Source organism: Sturnira hondurensis, unplaced genomic scaffold, assembly GCF_014824575.4.
Source record: "Sturnira hondurensis isolate 20B ecotype Veracruz unplaced genomic scaffold, ASM1482457v3 Scaffold0000780, whole genome shotgun sequence".
Classification (NCBI taxonomy): Eukaryota; Metazoa; Chordata; class Mammalia; order Chiroptera; family Phyllostomidae; genus Sturnira; species Sturnira hondurensis.
Window position 1 is genome coordinate 14967916 of NW_028073411.1, and position 17659 is coordinate 14985574.

General features: G+C 54.4%; 1 protein-coding gene across 4 annotated transcripts in view; it reads left to right on the forward strand.

The window, feature by feature from the left end:
• The first annotated feature begins 2118 nt into the window (after window positions 1–2118).
• The window catches only part of SLC2A9 (solute carrier family 2 member 9), a 74268-nt gene continuing 58727 nt past the window's right edge, over window positions 2119–17659 (forward strand). Inside the window, exons 1-2 of one of the 4 annotated variants that reach the window (XM_037045917.1) lie at window positions 2119–2297; window positions 9468–9563. The gene's annotated coding sequence lies outside the window, so the exon portion shown is untranslated. Of the gene's footprint in view, window positions 2298–9467; window positions 9564–11517; window positions 11579–17659 lie in introns of those variants that run through there. The other 3 variants (XM_037045899.1, XM_037045903.1, XM_037045909.1) reach the window with 3 other exon arrangements.

Consider the following 17659-nt stretch of genomic DNA (forward strand, 5'->3'; position numbering starts at 1 on the left):
CACGGGCGCAGTGCGTCCCTGCGAAGGTCACGTCCTCTGCCCTTCAGCAAAGCATGCAGGTCACGCCCCGCACCGCACCTCCCGTGCCCCATGCGGTCCCAGGAGTTTCGTGCCCTTCTGCCCTTTGTGAACGAGTCCTTCATTCTTGAACACAACTTCCACTGGCTGGCTCTTCTCTAGGCACATGACTGACTTGGGACCCGTACCAAGGCTTTACCAAACTCCCGGACTCATTATAGCCACATATTTTCATTGTCGGAGGGTTTCTAGGTGCACAATGGTGACATCTGGACACTGGCATTTGGGGCTTCCTCCTTCCCCGCGGCCATAACTCTGGCTTTGTCTTCGGGAGGCAAGGCACTGAAAGGCTTTAACCTTCTACGGCGTCTGGCAAACCCCAGGCTGTTAGCATCCGCCTGGGACAAGTCTCTTAACCTGCCTGAGCCTCCGCTTTTTTATTTCGAGCTGGGGGCTGGCACGGACTCTTGCTCACCAGGTCGTGGTGAAGAGGAAATAATGCCTGCTTTTAGCACCGTGTCTGTCTCACGGCTCAATGAGTAGGAGGTGAAGCAGAGTTGTTATTAGCGTTTGACGGGAACCAGAAACGACAGGGCAGGGGCACCAGGTGGTTCATTCTGTGTGGGCAGTGGGAACAAGCACGTGTTGACATGTGACGTGTGCTGTGTCACCTCCCTCCTGTGCTGGGTGCTTTCCAAGCGTTTTCTTTTCACCCCCGCCACAGCCTAAGAGAGGTGCAGAGGCCGTCCCGACACCCCACAGAACTCACTGGAAGGGAACTGGGGCTCCATCCCAGTCCACCCCCGTGAGGCCTGGGCTCATCACGCTGGTCCGTCCTCAGCCGGGAGGCTCTCAACCCAGCAGCAGGGGAGGACTACCCAAGGGTCTCTGACTGTGCATCAGTGCCTGGGCCCACCTCACACCACATGGAGCTGCCTCTCCAAGGGTGGCTGTGACACCCCAATCTCTTCAAGGTCATTGTTATGACCAGGGCAGACAGCCACTGCGGGCTGCAGGATGGCATCAGCAGGGTGGACATTTCAGACAACAACCACAGAAGCCTGGCCTCGCCGCCTCCTCCTCATTGTCATACATTCATTGTTTCTGCCCGTGGTGATTCACTGTACATGTCAGCTTGGCTGGGCACGGTGCCTAGGTATTTGCTCAAACATTATTCTGGGTGTTTTGATGGAGGTGTTTTGTGGATGAGATCAACATTTAAGTCTGTGTGCTTTAAGTAAAGCAGATTGCCTTCCACAATGTGGGTGGGCCTTGTCTAATCAGTTGATGTCCAGCATAGAAAAACAACTAACTTTCCCCGATCAAGAAGGAATTCCTCAGCAGACAGCCTTTGGACTCACTGTGCCTCTGCCCTGGGTCTTAGGCCTGCGGCCCTACCCTGCATATTTTGGGGCTTGTATCACCATGAATTACATGACCCAACTCCTTAAAATAAGTCTTTTTATACATACATGCATCCTGTGAGTTCCGTTCTTCTGGAGAACCCTGACTAATACAATGCCATGGTCAAATCTGGCCCCTTGTTGGATGCAGCTGCATGTAAAGCATCCGACTCTCGTTCTTCTGTCCGCGACCAGAGAGTGGGCAGCCAGGAGCGCAGGACTCTCAGGCCAGGGGGAAGCCAGTCCAGATCACCGGGTCTAACCGCAGCAGAGTCATGGGATGGAGGTATGGCCGCCTGAGGTTAGTCCACAGCCAGGGACAGGGCTCCGTGGGAGGAGGACAGTGGCTCCCACCTGGCGGGTATGCCCCACTAGGGGACACTTGGTCATTCTGGAGACATTTCTGGTTGTCGTGATAGGGTGAGGGAGGGATGGTGGGCTCGCCACTGGTGCCCAGCGGGTAAAGCCCAGGATGCTACAGCCAGCCCCCCATGCGCAGGACCAACAGCACCCTGCAACAGGAGCAGCCGGCCAGAAATGTGACAGAGCCAAGGCAGACAGACCCTGGGTTTGGATGGGGAAACACTTAGTCACTCAGGAAATCAAGGTCTCACCCCTTGGCAGGAGGAGGGTTGCGCTGAAATCAGGAAGTCAAATCAGGAAGTTGCCTAACAGGTCAACAGGGAATAGGCTTGAAGGACTGGAAAAACAGGCTGGGGAAACGTGAGCGAAAAGGCCAGGGAGCTTCGAGGAATCTTTAGAAGCCAGACAGCCAGCCCCGGAGGGAGGACCAGGAGCCCAGCGCGCGCCTGCAGCTTGGACTAGTTCCTCACACAGGGAGGCCTGGGACCAGGACCTAGCGCGGGACCAGAGGAGGTGAGTAGCTGTCCTGCGTTTTGTTTGGGAGCAATCTGATAGACTCGGTGGGGAAGCTGGGAGAGCAGAGGTCTGGGCTGGTCTCCGACTGGTGATCTCTGGTGCAGTCTTTCTCAAGTCGTCGTCCGAGACCTGCCAACTCTGCTTCTGGGTACAGGAGCTGAACATACCCTCCCACAGGCGGTGAGGGCAGAGGGGGCAGGGGACGTGTCTCAGAGCATTCCCGCTGCGTGGCAGGGCTGCTGAAGGCCGTCCAGGTCTCCGGCCTCGTGTCACGCTCCGTGGAAGCCATCAGTGCTCCTTTCCTGCCAGTCCAGTGAAGCTGGCACCGTCTTTCTGTCTATTTTGCAACTGAGCAAACAGAAGCTTGTGAGCTTAAGTTACTTGGTCAAGGCTGCGCTGCTTAGAAACGGCGAGACTGGGAGTCCAACACCCCTCCTTCCAGGCCCCTCCGGCCACGTGTGTGTCCACTAGACCACCCCTTCACGATGAGAAATAAGAGGGGGAAGTGCAGAAAGTCCTTTTCCCGTCACTACTGACTGTCCTTCCATCTGGTATTTCTTCCTCCTTCCTTTCTGGAGGAAAGCCGAAGAAAGGCCGGCTTTTCTGTTACGGAAGCAGAGGTCAGCAGGTGTGCGGGTGAGGACTCAGTTTGACCTTCTAGAATTCTGACTGTTAGTTAAGGATCTTAACTAAGCCCCCATGGGGCTGCTTGTAACAAACATTCTTACAAGAAAAATGACACCTGACATAAGTTAAGACCATGGGCCAGGCATTTGAAGGGTTTTCCGTGTTGGCGGTAGTTCACCCTCACAGCAACCCTGTGAAGCAGGCAGGATGTTTATGGCCTCCAGTGGAGAAAGAAAACCAGAGGTGGAGTAGCCTGTCCGAGGCCAGCAGCTGGAGCAGGAGCCCGGCTGGGCAGGTCTGGGCTCCACGCGTCCAGCCGCTGGGTCTGAGAGGCCGTGCAGTGAGGCCGCCCGCTCAGCTGAGCCCTGCTCTGCTCCCTGCGACCCACTTTCCCGATGCCTCATCCAACTGCTCTTGGCTGCGGTTTTCTCCTTGTAAATGTGGATGAAAACTGTGTTCCCCCCACTCAGGGCTGTTGGAGAGGTAACATCTGTAATCAATAATTTATCCCCATCAAAGTTTCATAATTGCTGGGTTGTGCCTCTGCTCCCATTAGGGATTCAGTTAAGTGCCCCTGAATGAGCCTGGGATGCTGGGTGTGGTTCACAGCCCTGTGGGAAAGCCAGAGGGTCGGGAAGGAGGGTGTGTTGGTTGGGGATTGGTGCCGGGAGCGACGGGTTTGGGGGGCAGGGGGAGGAAGGGCATGGGTGCTACCTTTCAAGAGGAAAGAAGAGAGTGTGGACTAAGACCCTGGGCCCCAGCCGACTGGTCAGGGGCCTGGAAAACCCAGCCGGGGCTTTTCCTACCTCCACCTGGACTGACCCCCCACCCCCAGCCCACAGGAATGAGGTCAGGTGAACTCTCTGTCTTCTGTTTAGGGGAGAATCTCCCCATACTGCCACCTTCCTATGCCCTGTCTAGAGTTTCCCATAATTGCACCTAAACATCCATTCAAGCACCTGGTTGTTCAATGTCTGATTCGCCCCCTGACACCCTGCCGCTTCAGAGTCCCCTGGGAGAGAGGCCTCTGCCCTGCTTTAGAGGACCCAGTGCAACTCTCAGCTCTTTGGCCGGTCAGGACATCTGGGGCTAATTAGATTGGGTCTGTAAACAATGCAGCCTGCTTTCAAACTGTGCAAGCCCTCCTGCAATTAGGTGTGGCCAGGAACGCAAGGTGGGGCAGCTGTTATCCCAAAAACGATGGACTACCAGGTAGTTAGGATGCTGATTAAAGCTTAGCTTCTCTGATAGTCTTGAAGCTTTATTCCTTTTTCTAATCTGAGCAGAAACCAGGAGTTAATGACAGGGGCGAGCGTGAGAAAACCAGGCAGCTTGTGCAAATGCCCTTGACCCCCTCCACCAGCCCTCTGGGAATTCTCTTCTTAGCAGAGGATACCGAGGGGTGCCCTGGAGGAGTCCGGTCACCTGCACTCCGACCTGCTGGAAGGGGGACCTGCCACTTCTCTGCCCTTGACCTGGGGCACAGTAGCTGGAGTTGAACTCCATCCAAGTAACTTTCTAATGCTACAGGAATCAGCCTGTGAGAGCCTTCTAAGCCTCAGTGTGCAAATCTATAAAACAGGCCTGATAATGACCTCCTGCCCCGGGTTGCTGTGGCGGGTCGAAAGGTCACATGTGAAGTGGCCCGAGAGGGTCTAGTGCGTGTGACAGACTCAGTGAGAGGAAGTCTGTTTCTTTCTCGATGTGGACTCGAAAGACCGGAAGGGTCTTCACAGCCAGTCCGGGGTGTTTCAGAGCATGGAACCCAGGATGCTTTCTGGTTGTTTGTGGATGAGCGTGCTGATTTTAGTTTTTGTGCCTGCATGTTAATGTCTATTTAGTTTCATGCACATCATTGCTTAAAATTGTCCACAGAGCTTTAAAAACGCTCCAGCCCAGAGAGGAGTCGGGAGTTTGGGAGCATTAATCGACAGCCTGAGCTCCGCTGGCTTCAGGCAACGCGAGGTAAAAAATATAAAGAACTCGAAGTTATGTATAGAAGTGATGTATCGCTAGTGGCGAGTGGAAGCTGAGGTTTGGGAACCCTGGTAAGCCCGGCGGTTCATCTGGAGGCTGTGATCAGCATGGGCGGGGGTAGGGTGGGCTCAGCAGGTGCTAAATTGCAGATGCCCCGCCCCATCCCAGACCCATCACACCAGAATCCCAGAGGGTGGGCCTGGAAAGTGCCTGTTCTCATCAGCCACCCTGGCCCTGCCCTTAGGGAGGGCAGTAACGAGCCACCCATTTACAAAGGTCAAGACCACGCTCTGGAGGGAGACGCTCCGCTGTCAGCCCGGCAGTGGAGACGGGGAGGATGCCGGCCAGCCCGTGCCAGGCGGTGGCACTTTGACACCCGGGATGTGCTGAGCCAGTGGCCACCCAAGGCAGCGAGGGGCACAGAGCTGCAGTTGTGGGCGAACCAGGGCTCCTTGGAAGCTCTGTGCTCCATGCAGAAGTTGAGGCTTCTCTGAGCGTGTCCAGCCTGGTTCCCCGGGACAGGAAGGAGTCAGAGAGGCCAGAGGAACACCCAGTCCAGCGACGTGGTTTGAGGTTCAGTTGGCAGAAGAGGCAGCTTCGTGCTCAGGCAGATTGCAAGACAGTGAGTAACTCCCACATCTAGGGCCTCCAGCATCTGTTGCCCAGAGGCACTGCTGAGACCGTCGGAAAACCCCACACCTGCACCTTCCCCGAGGTGCCTGCAGCCTGGTCGCAGTAGGTGCTTGGTGACTGCAGAGAGCTTGCAGGGGGAGGAAAACCTCTGTCCCCAGAGGGACACCCTTGGCCAGAGTCTAAGTGTAAACGCAGCAGGGTGGTCTGGCGGCAGGCAAGCCACTCACCCTCTGAGGCTCGGTGTATCCGTCTCGCAAACAGATTCTTTCAGGGTGATTAAGGGGGTGAATGCTGGAGTTTTATATGAGGGTCTAAAAATAACAAGCGGCTGCTACTGGACACACTTAATCCACACAGATTTCCATCTTCGCTTCGGAACCAAAGTCCGGTGTAGCCACAGAACCCCACTGACGCATTGCAGCAGCTTCTCTCCAACGCCTTTCGGTGATCCTTGCGATTCAGTCCATCCAGTGTATTCTGTGGTCTTTCTTGGCCAGCAGGAGAGGAGGTCGAAGCCGGGAATGGGAGTCAGGGGTGTTAGGGTGGTTGGTGATGCGGGCCGTGAAGGAATTCACAGAGTGAAGAAGGTGTAGAGAATAAAGTTTTTATTCTCTCTCTAAGAGAGGAGAGGGATGTGGTGTAGAGGAATACACCAGCATTGAGTTGGGGGGGTGGGCTTTGAGCTTTTATTGGATTATAATTGGAATAAAAGGGGCAGTTGGCATTGTGTGGCCCTGGGCTGCTGGAATGCTCCACCAGGAGGCTGTTCCTGTGTTTTCTGCCACCTGTGGATGTAGGGAGTGTTTTGTTCTCTTCTTGCTTCCCAGTAATTTTCAGTCCTGGGGACATAAACTCAGAAGAGTAAGATGGCCGTCATGTCTGACAAGGTCCCAGGCCGGCTTGGCCAGTGGCGCCACAGCAGCGACATGGCTGGCGTTATCCTTTCAAGGGGGTGACCTCTGCTCCCTCTGGCATCTCTTCCCAGGGTCCTGCCCAGTAGACGCCCCTGGGCTGGGGTGGTGGTGGCTTTGACCTTCCCCAGGCACCCAGCTTTGGAGGTGGTCCGGGCCAAAGCTGTCTCACAGGTTGTTGCTGAAACCAGATGAGATCATGTGACCCCAGAAGTAACACAATAAACAATGTTTTTAAATTGACCATGGCCATGTATTTACTTAAGTACTGACTGACAGACAGATGGAGAGACTGATTGATGGACTGGCTTTGGAAACTGTAGGTGGGAAGAGCCTCACTGTCGTGGGAGAAATGGGAGGAGGCCTGGACGGAGAACCAGGGCACCTGGCCCGGTGGTGACTCATTTACGGCTCAGAGTGTGACTGTCAGTTACCTGTCCGCCCTTGGGTCTTCTCATCGCAAGTGTGAAGTGTGGTCTTTTCCACCCCACAGAATTCCCAGGACAATTATTTCTGATAATGGATGCGAAAGGGTTTTGCAAATGGTAAAGCTCAACAAAAAAATGTTATTGGTTCCCAGTATTATTTAATTTGCATGGCTTATTGATTTTCCACAACAGCCTGTGAGATAGGCTTGGGGAGCAACATCTCCGAGCCCAGGAGGTGCAGAACGTGTGCCCCCACGGCGCCAGCTCCGGCTCTGCCCGCAGGCTCCTCTATGAGCACCGCAGATGCACCCCTGTAAAGATCACCCCGAGTGTGGGAAGTTCCCGGGGGTGGCCAGAAGCCAGGCACACAGACACTGAGCCCTCAGAGGCACAAGCCACATGTACCCTGAGTGTCTGCCACGCTCATCCCCTCCTCCATGCTGTGGTTTCTTTGTCATGACTTATTTCTTTCCCTCTTTTTTAAAAAATATTTATGTATTTTTTAGAAAGAAGAGAAGGGAGGGAGAAAGACAGAGAGAGAAACAGCAATGTCAGAGAGAAACATCAGTTGGTTGCCTCTCGTGTACATGCTGACGGGGGACTGAACCTGCAACCCAGACATATGCCCTGACTGGGACTCGAACTGGAAAACTTTCCATTTGAGGGATGACACCCAGCTCACCTGAGCCATGCTGGTCAGGGCAATTTCTGACAGTATTAGTCCTGTTTTATTGGTTTTCCTCAAATCTTCCCAGAATTAGGTGGGCTGCAACAATTCAACACAGGGGGGTGGCAAAATAGGTGTGCCATTGTTTGTATGGAAAATAATACAGCAATGAATATATAATAACACAACAATAAACTCTGTTTTGTGTGCTCACAAGTGTAAACCTACTTTTGCCCACCCTGTGTGTCCGTAGGGGTGACAGACAAGCCTAGGATGAGGCCACAGGTTGAACTGTGTCTTCCCCAAAGGCGAGGTGACATCCTCATGCCCACTGTCTTCGGAGGTGAACCGATGTGGAAATTGGGTCATGGCAGATGCAATTAGTTAAGATAAAGTCACACTGGAGAGGGTGTGCCCTGGGACACTCGGGCCACGTGGGGATTGGAGCCACAAGCCGAGGAGTGCCAGCCCGCTCCTGGAAGTCAAGAGAAAGGCAGGGAACAGACCCACACCTACAGCCCTGAAGAGAGCATGGCCCTGCCTCGGACTTCCAGCCTCTAGACTGTGAGAAAATACATTTCTGTTGTTTGCAGCCCCCGGGGGTGCAACATTCGCTCTGAAGCCCTAGGAAATTTCCGGTGCAGCGGGGAAGCGGGGCAAGGGCCCTGGGCTGCAGCCCCGCCCAGCAACCTGCTCCTGTGCGTACTGCCCGTGGCAAATCCCCGGACCTCACCTTTCCTGTCCGCAAGAAGGGGGGTGGGGGGTTGTGTGGGACCAGCATTCGCCAGTTTTTCTAATAACTAGAATTGCCAGGAACCCATTAAAATTGTAGTTTATTAGACCTTTCCTCTAGATTTTCAGAATCGCTGGCTCCAGATGGGGGCTGGAGACATGTTTTTGAGAACCCGTCCAGGTAGTGGCCACGAACAGACCCTTGATGTTGCTGCCTTCTCGGGCATTCTAGGTTCCTCCGGGGTCCAGAGCTGCACCCCCACCCCACCCCCGAGTCCGCACACTCTGTGCGAGCCTGCCTGCGTGGTCGGTGCGGGGTCTGCCCCACAGCCAGGCAACAAACCCAGGGCCGCAGAATCACACCTGTATCTCCAGCACCTCACTGGGAAAGTGGCCAGTGCTTAGGAATCGTGCATCGAACAAGGAGGCAAATTGTCTTTATGTGCAAACATCCTGCTCTGGGACCGGGGTCCAGGACATGCAGCCAGCCATCCTCCTGGAGCTCTCAGATGTGCCCCCTGCTGTGAGTGGGGCCCCCAGCGCCAGCTCCCCCTGCCCCTCCATGCCCTTTCGGAGGAATCCGTACCTAATGCAGAGGCGATGTGAGTCACTTGATCCTGTGAGGGGGGTTCTGTGATGCTCCCCATTTTACAGAGAGGGGAGAGACTGAGATTCAGAGAGCCGAGGGGACTTGCTCAAGGTCCCAGAGCCAATGGTGGAGCTGGAGTTTGAACCCAGGGGCATTGAACCAATATCTTAGCCTCTCCATCATCCCATTAGCCCACCTCTCAGAGCAAGTTCATTGCCAGCAGGATCCAGTTCGAGCAACTGGGCTGGTCCCACCTTCTTGTCCCACTTACCTCTCCGGAGAGATTGCCTGTCATGGTCCTCACCCTGCTGGTCCTCCTGCTGCCGGGGAGTCAGGATCCCTTTCCTGGTTCTCATAGATGCCTGCATCTTCCGTGATTGTGGCCCCAGCCCCGCCATCCACAAGGCTTAGCTTCTCCCATCCTCCCAGGCTTTGCTCAGATGCCCCCCTTCCAGGGAGGCCTTCCAAAACCATCTTTCTAAAACCTGCCGTCTCCCCAGCTCCGCCACCACCCTAGCCCCCCATCCCCATTGTTATGTTTTTTTCCACAGCACCTGTCACCTTCGAATACACCGTGTCATTGATTCACGTGTCTTGTTTTAGGATCTGTCCTGCTCCTGGGAATGGAAGCTCCATGAGGATGGGCATCACTGCCTGGGACAGCGCCTGGCCTGGCGCCGGGGCTGCACCTCAGTCAAGGTGTGTCGAGCGAAGGGAGGGACATGGACCACGCGGTCACAGCCCTCTGTTGTGCGTCTCTCTTCCTCCTGGCACCGTGAGCTGCTCCCAGGAGGGACTCTGTCGGATTCATTTGTGTCTCCAGCCACTCACCAAGGGCCTGATTCTTAGTAAGCCCTTGGGGAGCCTTTGTTGAACAAATAAACCGATAAGTGAATGAATGGATGGATGGACGGATAGTTGGATGGATGGACGGACAGGTGGACAAGTGGATGGATGGATGATGGATGGATGGGTGGATGGATGGATGGATGATGGATGGATGGGTGGATGGGTGGATGGATAGGTGGGTGGGTGGGTGGATGAGTGGATTTCTTTCCATTTTTCTACTTGGCAAAATGCAGCAAGTGGGTATCCCTCTGTGGCCACCGCCTGTGGCTGCTAGGATGTTCGAGCCCCAAGAATTGGTCAGGACTATAAAAGTTGAAAACCAGGAGCACACCCAGCTGGCTGGGGCAAAACAAGGAGGTGATGGTGGTGCAGCCTTGACTCTGCCTCTTTGCCCCTTGCCTTCCCCGGATCGCTGAGAATCTGCCCCCTGTGCCTCGTGGCACAGAGAAAACCCCTGCCCGCCACCCTGTCTCCAGCAGCTGCTTCTCAGGAAACAGAGCAGGAAAGAGGCAGCAGATCCCGCGGCTTCTCGGGCCAGCAGCACTTGGATTTGCTGTTCTGTTTCTTCGTCCCCCGTCCCCTTGCCCTGACCCCAGCTTTGACAGACCCCGAAATGTAACTGCCCATCTCGGAAGCTAAGGTGCTGTGGGTTTCCACTTAAAAGAGTTGTCACAGAGCCACCGTGACAAGGAGCTGGCTGGAAGTGGGGCAACCAAAGGAGTCCCGAAGGACTCCCAAAGAGCCGGTGCTTGGGCAGTGCTCCTGCTTAGTGAGGAAGGTCCCGTCCTGCTAGAGAAACAGCTAGGCTAGGCCTGTCCTCCGTGCAGGGGTGTGAGTCCTGGGGACTGTCCCTGGGCAGGGCAGGAGTCTTTGCTGCCTCATCTGGGCAGAGCATAAGCCTGAAGTCTCTGTGCACAACCTCAGCTGGGAAGGTGGGGCTGATAGCAGTGGCTCCAAGGTCAAGGGGGTCGCAGAGATGTCATCCGTCTGTCTGGGAGGAAAGTCCTGTCACCTGGACCCTGAGGGTAACAGCCAGTACAGGCGACAGACGCAGTCAGAACTCTGCTGATCACACAGTCCAAAGGGACCTACAGAATCTGTTCACTTTTTTTTTAATTTCTGATGTCATGACAGTGTAGGTGGTGGTGGTGGTGGCGGTGGTGGCAGTGGTGGCAGTGTGTGAGGGGCAGGGCGAGGCAGGGAGGGGAGGCAGGAGGCCACGAGGCAGCTCGGACTCAGGCACAAGAGCCGCTTTTGATGAAAAGTGGCCGGGTTCTGGGTGGGTCCCGGCGGGGAAGGAGGCTGCCAGCTGCCTGCCAGGGAGAGACCACAGAGGGGCGGGTTCACGGGGGCGGGGGAGGGTCTAATGACGTGCGGGGAGTCGTCAGGATACACATGGGACCTGGGATCGGAGACCCTGTACAGCAAGTGCAGGGTGAGTCCGGAAGGAGGCCAGGGAAAGGGGGCGAACCAATCAGGGGTTCGGTGAAGCTCCCCAGTGAGCCTGCCCCGGTCTAAGGAGGACCCATGCTGACCTGCGTCTGGTCCCCGGCCTTTCTTTCGACATCGACACACACGCTGAGTCTCCCTGGGGAATAACAAGGTCATCGGGACCCTGTCGGGATGGCCGAAGGCTCCTGTGCTCCTGTGTGTCCACTCCGGTCAAGCGGAACAAGAGACCTGGAGGAACTGAATGAGCAGCTAAGTGTAGATATTTATATCGGACCTGCTGGATTTCATGAATGATTGACTTACTGATGTTGAAAATAGGTCCAACTCACAAGTCTCTGCTAGGCACTGAGTATTGTGTCCACATGTGGTTATTAGTCTTCACGCAGGGATGCGGCATCACACTTGGGAGGCAGGTAAGGACGCTGAGCTGAGAGAGGTCAACTGAGTTGCTCCAGGTCACACAGCGGGGTGGTGGCAGAGTCAGGGACGAAAGCTGGACCATGGTGGGTGCCGCCGTACCCTTCCTGCTTCTCCCAAACCAGTGAGCGAGGAGTCACAGCTGCATCTTAGACCATTCCACTGCACTTTTTCAGAAACGCTGAAATTTTGAATCGACTTCGAAACACTAACTTGTGGAGGGTTTGTGCAGTCGAAGCCGTGGCCCCAGGAGGACTTCAGTGAGACCCTGAAGGGGCCCAGCCAAGCTCGAGATCGGCAGGGTCTCTTCAACCTTTGCCCACTTTCCGAAGGTCTCCATCCTCGTGTCTAAATATCGTAGAAGACACTTAAGCACTGTTGTCATTTTTCTTCTGAAAATGTTTTTAGCCACAAAATAGGACTGCTGTTTTCTGTGCTTCATTTTTATGAGTATAGTAGTTGCACGTTGACTTTTTTAAAATTAAAGGGGGGTATAACCCCCAGGAGAGTGGCACCAACCATCTCTGAAGGCTCCCATGGCCAGAAACTCATTCACCGTCTCCACTTTTTAAATGACTGAGAGCCTAAGGGGATCTCCAGGGATGCGTTGAGTTCATTGATTTTTCTCATCATGAAGGACTGATTCTTCCACCCGAGTTGTCAAGCCGCATCAGGACTGACCCAAGACAAAATGGCCCGGCCCCACGGGCTTCCTGGTTGACCTTCCAGATAAGGGGTGTGGGCGTGGAGAGGTATGAATGGTGCACCTGAAAGGAGCCAGATAAATGGGCCAGTTGGATTCCTGGCTACAAGCACCTCAGACTCGCCCTGAAGGACCGGGGTGGAGAACGAGTTGAGTGGGCGGGGAGAGTCGAAGCTCAGGGTTGAATCGGAGGAGGAACTATGCCTCCCGGTTCTGAAAATATGCAGAAAACGTGGGAGGTGAGCAGCAAGAGAACAGCCTGGTTAGCAGGCCCCTGACCTGCCTCTGCCTGGAGGATGCTTCCCCAAAGGCACCTGCCTCTCTGTGTCAGACTCTGAGCGCAGCATTGGCAGGGCCACCCACCTTGTGACTCAGGCAGGACCTTCCTGACCCGCTTAAGGGAGTTGGCAGCACAGCCAGAAGTTGAACCCAGGTCAGGGATGCCGAAGGCATGTGATGGGAACGAGCGAGGAGGAGGAAGGTCTGAATCAGGTTGGGATCTGATTCTAGGAAAGCCCTGGAGGCATTAAGCAGGGTGGGTCACGTGGTTATACCATAGGAAGTCACACTGGATGCCACGGGATGGAGCCATCAGGGCAGTGGGAGATGAGCAGGGACCACAGTCAGGAGGCTGTGGCAGGCAGTCTCCCAGGGGACAGATGATGTCACTGGCCCAGATGTAATGGAGAACAGACTGGATGGGGGTTTCGATGGCATGGCCAGGCCCCACGAGGTGCTCCATAAATACCTGAAAAAGAATGAAGGTACACGAATAAAAATAACGATCAAAAAAGAGATTTCCTGATAATAACAGTAATGGTGAATATTTACTATTGTTTCTACACGGCAGGCAATTCCAAGGGCAGAGTCTCATCTGACCTGCACAACATGACCTGGGACGCGTACGCCCTTACCTCACCCTGCAGAGTGGCCCCATCTGGCATCCCGTGGCTGGGGAGGGCGGTCTGATGTCAAATCCCAGGCTCTTCGTCATCATCTTGTACTGTCTATCCACATGCTGCTAAGCCAATGGTTGAATAAACCTGGTATCTCAGAGTGATTCACTGCAGCTAAAAATGTAACTAAGTTGCACACGATGGCCAGTAAGCCGAGGGACAAGGTGTTGAGACAAGGAAAGCACTTTATTCGGAATGCCAGCAAGACAAGCAAGTTAGCCTCCTAAAGAGGCACCTTAGGAAAGTATAGCCCTGGCCAGCATGGCACAGTAGGTTGAGCATCACCCTGCAGAGGGAAGGGTCACTGGTTCGATGCTCAGTTGGGGCACATGCCTGGTTGTGGGTCTGGTCCTGGAGAGGCAGCTGGTTGATGTATCTCTCACACGTCAATATTTTTCTCCCTCACTTTCTCCCTCACTTTTTTTCTCCCTCTCTTCCCTGGAAAGAAAGAGAGAGAGAGAGAGAGAGAGGGAGGGAGGGAGGGAGGAAGGAAGGAAGGAAGGAAGGAAAAGAGAGAGAGAGAAAGACAGACAGACCCTGGCCAGGTGGCCCATTTGGTTGGAGTACCATCCCACCGTCCTGTGCACCGGAAGGTTGTGGGTTCGGTCCCTGGTCGGGGCTCATATGGGGGCAACCAATCGATGTTTTTTCTCTCTCTCCCACTCCTTTCTCTCTCAATCAATAAAACTACTTTTAAAATTTTCAAAAAGAAAGTACAGAATTCAGACTTTCTTAATGCAAGAGAAACAGGAGGGGCTGAGGTCAGGAAGTGACTGACAACAAGAGACATGTAGGTGCCTGCAGAGGTAGAGGAGGTGACCCTTGTTCTCGGCCAACAAATTCCAGTTGCTGTGGTTTTGGTCGTGGTGCTCCTACCGGTCTTCTACAAACACTCGTTACTTCGGTACATGCTTCCTTTTCTCCTCAGGGGAGGCAGTTCTGAGTAAGGGGCTGGGGTTTTTCTTTTGCTTGTTGATTTGTTTTGTTTTTTTAAAACTTAAGCAGCAAGCAGAATTTCTCTCTCTAATGCTTATTGTATCTACGGTCAGGGCTAGGCAGCTAAGCAGAAGCTAGGAAACGAGGCGGGTTTCAGATGCAGTCCGAGAGGCCAGGCCATGCACAGCATTCTGATAAGACTTTGAGGGGTGGGGAGAGGGGGCGGGGTGACAGCCAGGGGACTGTGGGCTGTGTGAAAAGCCCGGACAGCAATGCCACTGCTCAGAGTTGACCTCTGACTTGGTGTGTTTGCATTTCCTAAGCACAGCCAAAATCACCCGGGCACAGAAATGTCATCTTTCTATTGTGCCATTTGTCCACATCAGAGGGTGGCTGATAAGGACATCAGGTCTCTCCTATAGACATATAGGTCTCTCCTGGGGAGACCTATACCTGGCACCCGCTGGTCTGACATCAAGGTTCAGGGGAAACGGGGTTGGCGCTGGGAAGGCTGCCCGGATGCTCTCAGTCGATGCCCAGGGAGCCCGATGGACTTTTCCGTGTTCCCGAACATGGCCCGTCTTCCAGGGCCTGCGGATGTGCGGAAGCCAGGCGCAGCATCCTTCTCCCAGAGTGGGGGCTCCCAGCCACCCACCTTCCTCAGCTCCACCCCAGGGCCATCCTTCACTCCCCACGCCTTCACCTCTCCTGGTGCCCTTGGCTGAACTTGGACCTGCCCCGGGTGCACAGGCACACTCGGGTCCCTTACATCTTCTCTGCCACTCCGGCCCCCTGCTTCTCTCGGGGTTCTGAAGGGACAGTAGGATTAGCCCGTGTGCATCACTTTCGACTGGAGGGTTGAGACACGACTTCGTGCATTTTTCCGCAGGCTGATGTTACTCCTGCATCGATGGAGTAGCGAGAATTAGCCCCTCATCCTGGCCCTTCGGGCCGAGGGCTCGATGAGCCTGCATTTGTCTGTGTCCTGCTTTATGAGCTGGCATGTCATTGCACCTGACCCTCACCACAGCCCGGGCAGGTTGGCCCCAGGCTGGGCACAGCCTCGTGTTAGCAAGAAGGGGCCTGATACCCAGGAAGGTCAACTTCTTGGTCAGCACGGGCTTTGCTGGGATACCTCTGCCTTCCTGGTCCAGACTTTGCTGACCCCAACCTGGGCATGTTTGTTAATCACTTATTGCTTGTCAGGATAGGATCGTAGAGTGTTTATAGGGACAGCTGTCCTCGAGGCCATGAAAGCACTGAGGGTGTTTTACAATTTCCCAGGTTTATATCCGATTTTATCAGAAGCCCATCTCTCAGCAAAGTGCATTTTGTGTCTTCCTTCGTCGGGGACAGCTGAGGGAAGCTCCCAGAAACAGGTAAGCCATGCTCGCAGACTCGGCTCAGCTTCGGGAATGGTTTCAAGGGTTGAAAATCCTACAGGACAGCAGGAACAAGGGATTTGAAAACTGAGGCAATTTAAAATCAACTTGGTGAAGAGGAAGTGGGAAAATGCACAGAAAATATAGTGTGATATCACAGATGTCAACTTGAAAACGACATTGATCGTGAGCAATGACAGCTATTCTTCCACAGGCTGGTGGCTGGGTCGGGTAACCTTGTTCCTATCTGCCTCCCTTCCTTTTCTTCCTTCCTTCCTTCCTTCCTTCCTCCTCCTCCTCCTCCTCCTCCTCCTCCTTCTTCTTCTCTCTCTCCCTCTCTCTCTCTCCTCCTGCTCTGTTTTTCACATTCCTTTCCAATATCTTGATTTAGGCTTATCTGTAGCTCTGTGTCAAAGTCAGCAGAGACTTAATCCTAAAAATCAAGAATAAAGTCACATTCAAGCATTAATCAGACAGGGAACTCGGGGGCCAGGGAGCTGGTGGCATTTCCTGCTCAGAGCTGGCGGCCAGCAGCTCTGGAACCACGGGGCTTTGCTGGGGACAGAGCTCCAGGGCCCCGGGGAGGTGGCCTCCAGCTGGTGCACCAGTGTTGGGAGGACAAGGCCCTCCTTCTGCTGTCCCCGCCCCACCCCCGTTGTGTTGGTGTGAGTAGAGCCTGGGCTCCACCTTCGTCCTTCCACCCAACATGGGCCAATTAAGGAGGGTCTGACTCCTAGTTGTCAGACCGGAGCTCTGGGACAGGTCAGGCGGGTAAGGTCACTTTGAACTTGCTTTATTTCTAACCCAGCCGCTGTGGCGTCAGACATGTGGTGCCCATGAGGGTTGTATTATTGGGAGAAGCCGCAAGAGAAGAAGCGGAGGTTGTTCCCTTAGTATTTAAGCCCAGCGACAACCTAGGCGGCAGCCAATCAAATTGTTGGGAGCAGAGGCCCTGATTGGGAAGGGGGGCACCCAGGGGCTCAGGACGCGGGCAGTCACCGTGAGAGCCACAGCATTTGTACCTGTTAGGCCTGGCCTGGCCACACGGGCAGATGCAGGCACGGTATTCGGCTTGAAGAGCAGCGATGTTAGCGTTGTTGCTGTGAATCAAAGACAGGAACCTAGCACTTGTAAAACCTTGTTTATGGAGCTTGTATTTATGTTATGTTGCATTATGTTGTGTTTGTTATGTTATGTTATTTATTATTCGATTTGAACCTTAGAGAACAATTTAGAGGCAGTGTAGGGTTCTCTAGTCAGTCATAAAAAGGTTTCCCCTCCTTTCTTCTTAACCGGTTCTAAGACATCACCTGTTCTATGCGGCCCTTGCAAACAAGAAGCGCCCAATCTGTGCTCCGCAGAGGCCACGGGCTGGGAGTCTGGTGACGATGACAACAGCTTGTGATTGCTTAGCGTTAACTCACTTAGCCCTCACAATAGCCCTACGAGGCAGACCCTGGTATTATTCCCCACTTGACCTAAAGAAGCAGAGAGGTTAACTTTCCCTGAGTCACACAGCTCGTGAGCAGCAGAGCTGGGAGTTGAACCCCTGGCTCCACGCTGCCTGGGTGCCAGCTCTCTGCCCTCGGCTTTGCACCACATGGGCAGGCAGCTTCCCACCCGTGACCCCACATCTCAGGGGCCATGAGGCCATTCTCAGCTCCGAGCTGGTCTCTGCAGGGCGAGGTGCACAGGCTGAGACCTCGGCCGCACACAGCTCCCCTGGGCAGTGGGTCCTCATGGACTCAGCCACCCTCATCCTTTTCTTTGCTGGCCTGGGAACAGGAGTTCAGAGGTGGCCGGGACCCCAAAGGAAGCACAGCCCACCACTCACACATCCTCCCGGTGCCGGCACATCCCCCTTTGGGAACATGTTTTCTGGGGAGAAGGCACCAGCCCGTCCCCAGCCTGGCCAAGGGCACACCTCTCATCAGAGGGTCAGTTCTGTGAGTTCTGTATGTATTTGGGGTATTTTTGTCTCACCATCTCTAACACCTCAGGCTCCCTCCTTTCTCCAACTCAGTCTCTTCCGCCGTTTTCCCTCCCCGACCTGCTCTTCCCAGGCTGGAGTTCCAAGGACCCTTCTTCCGCACTCTCCCA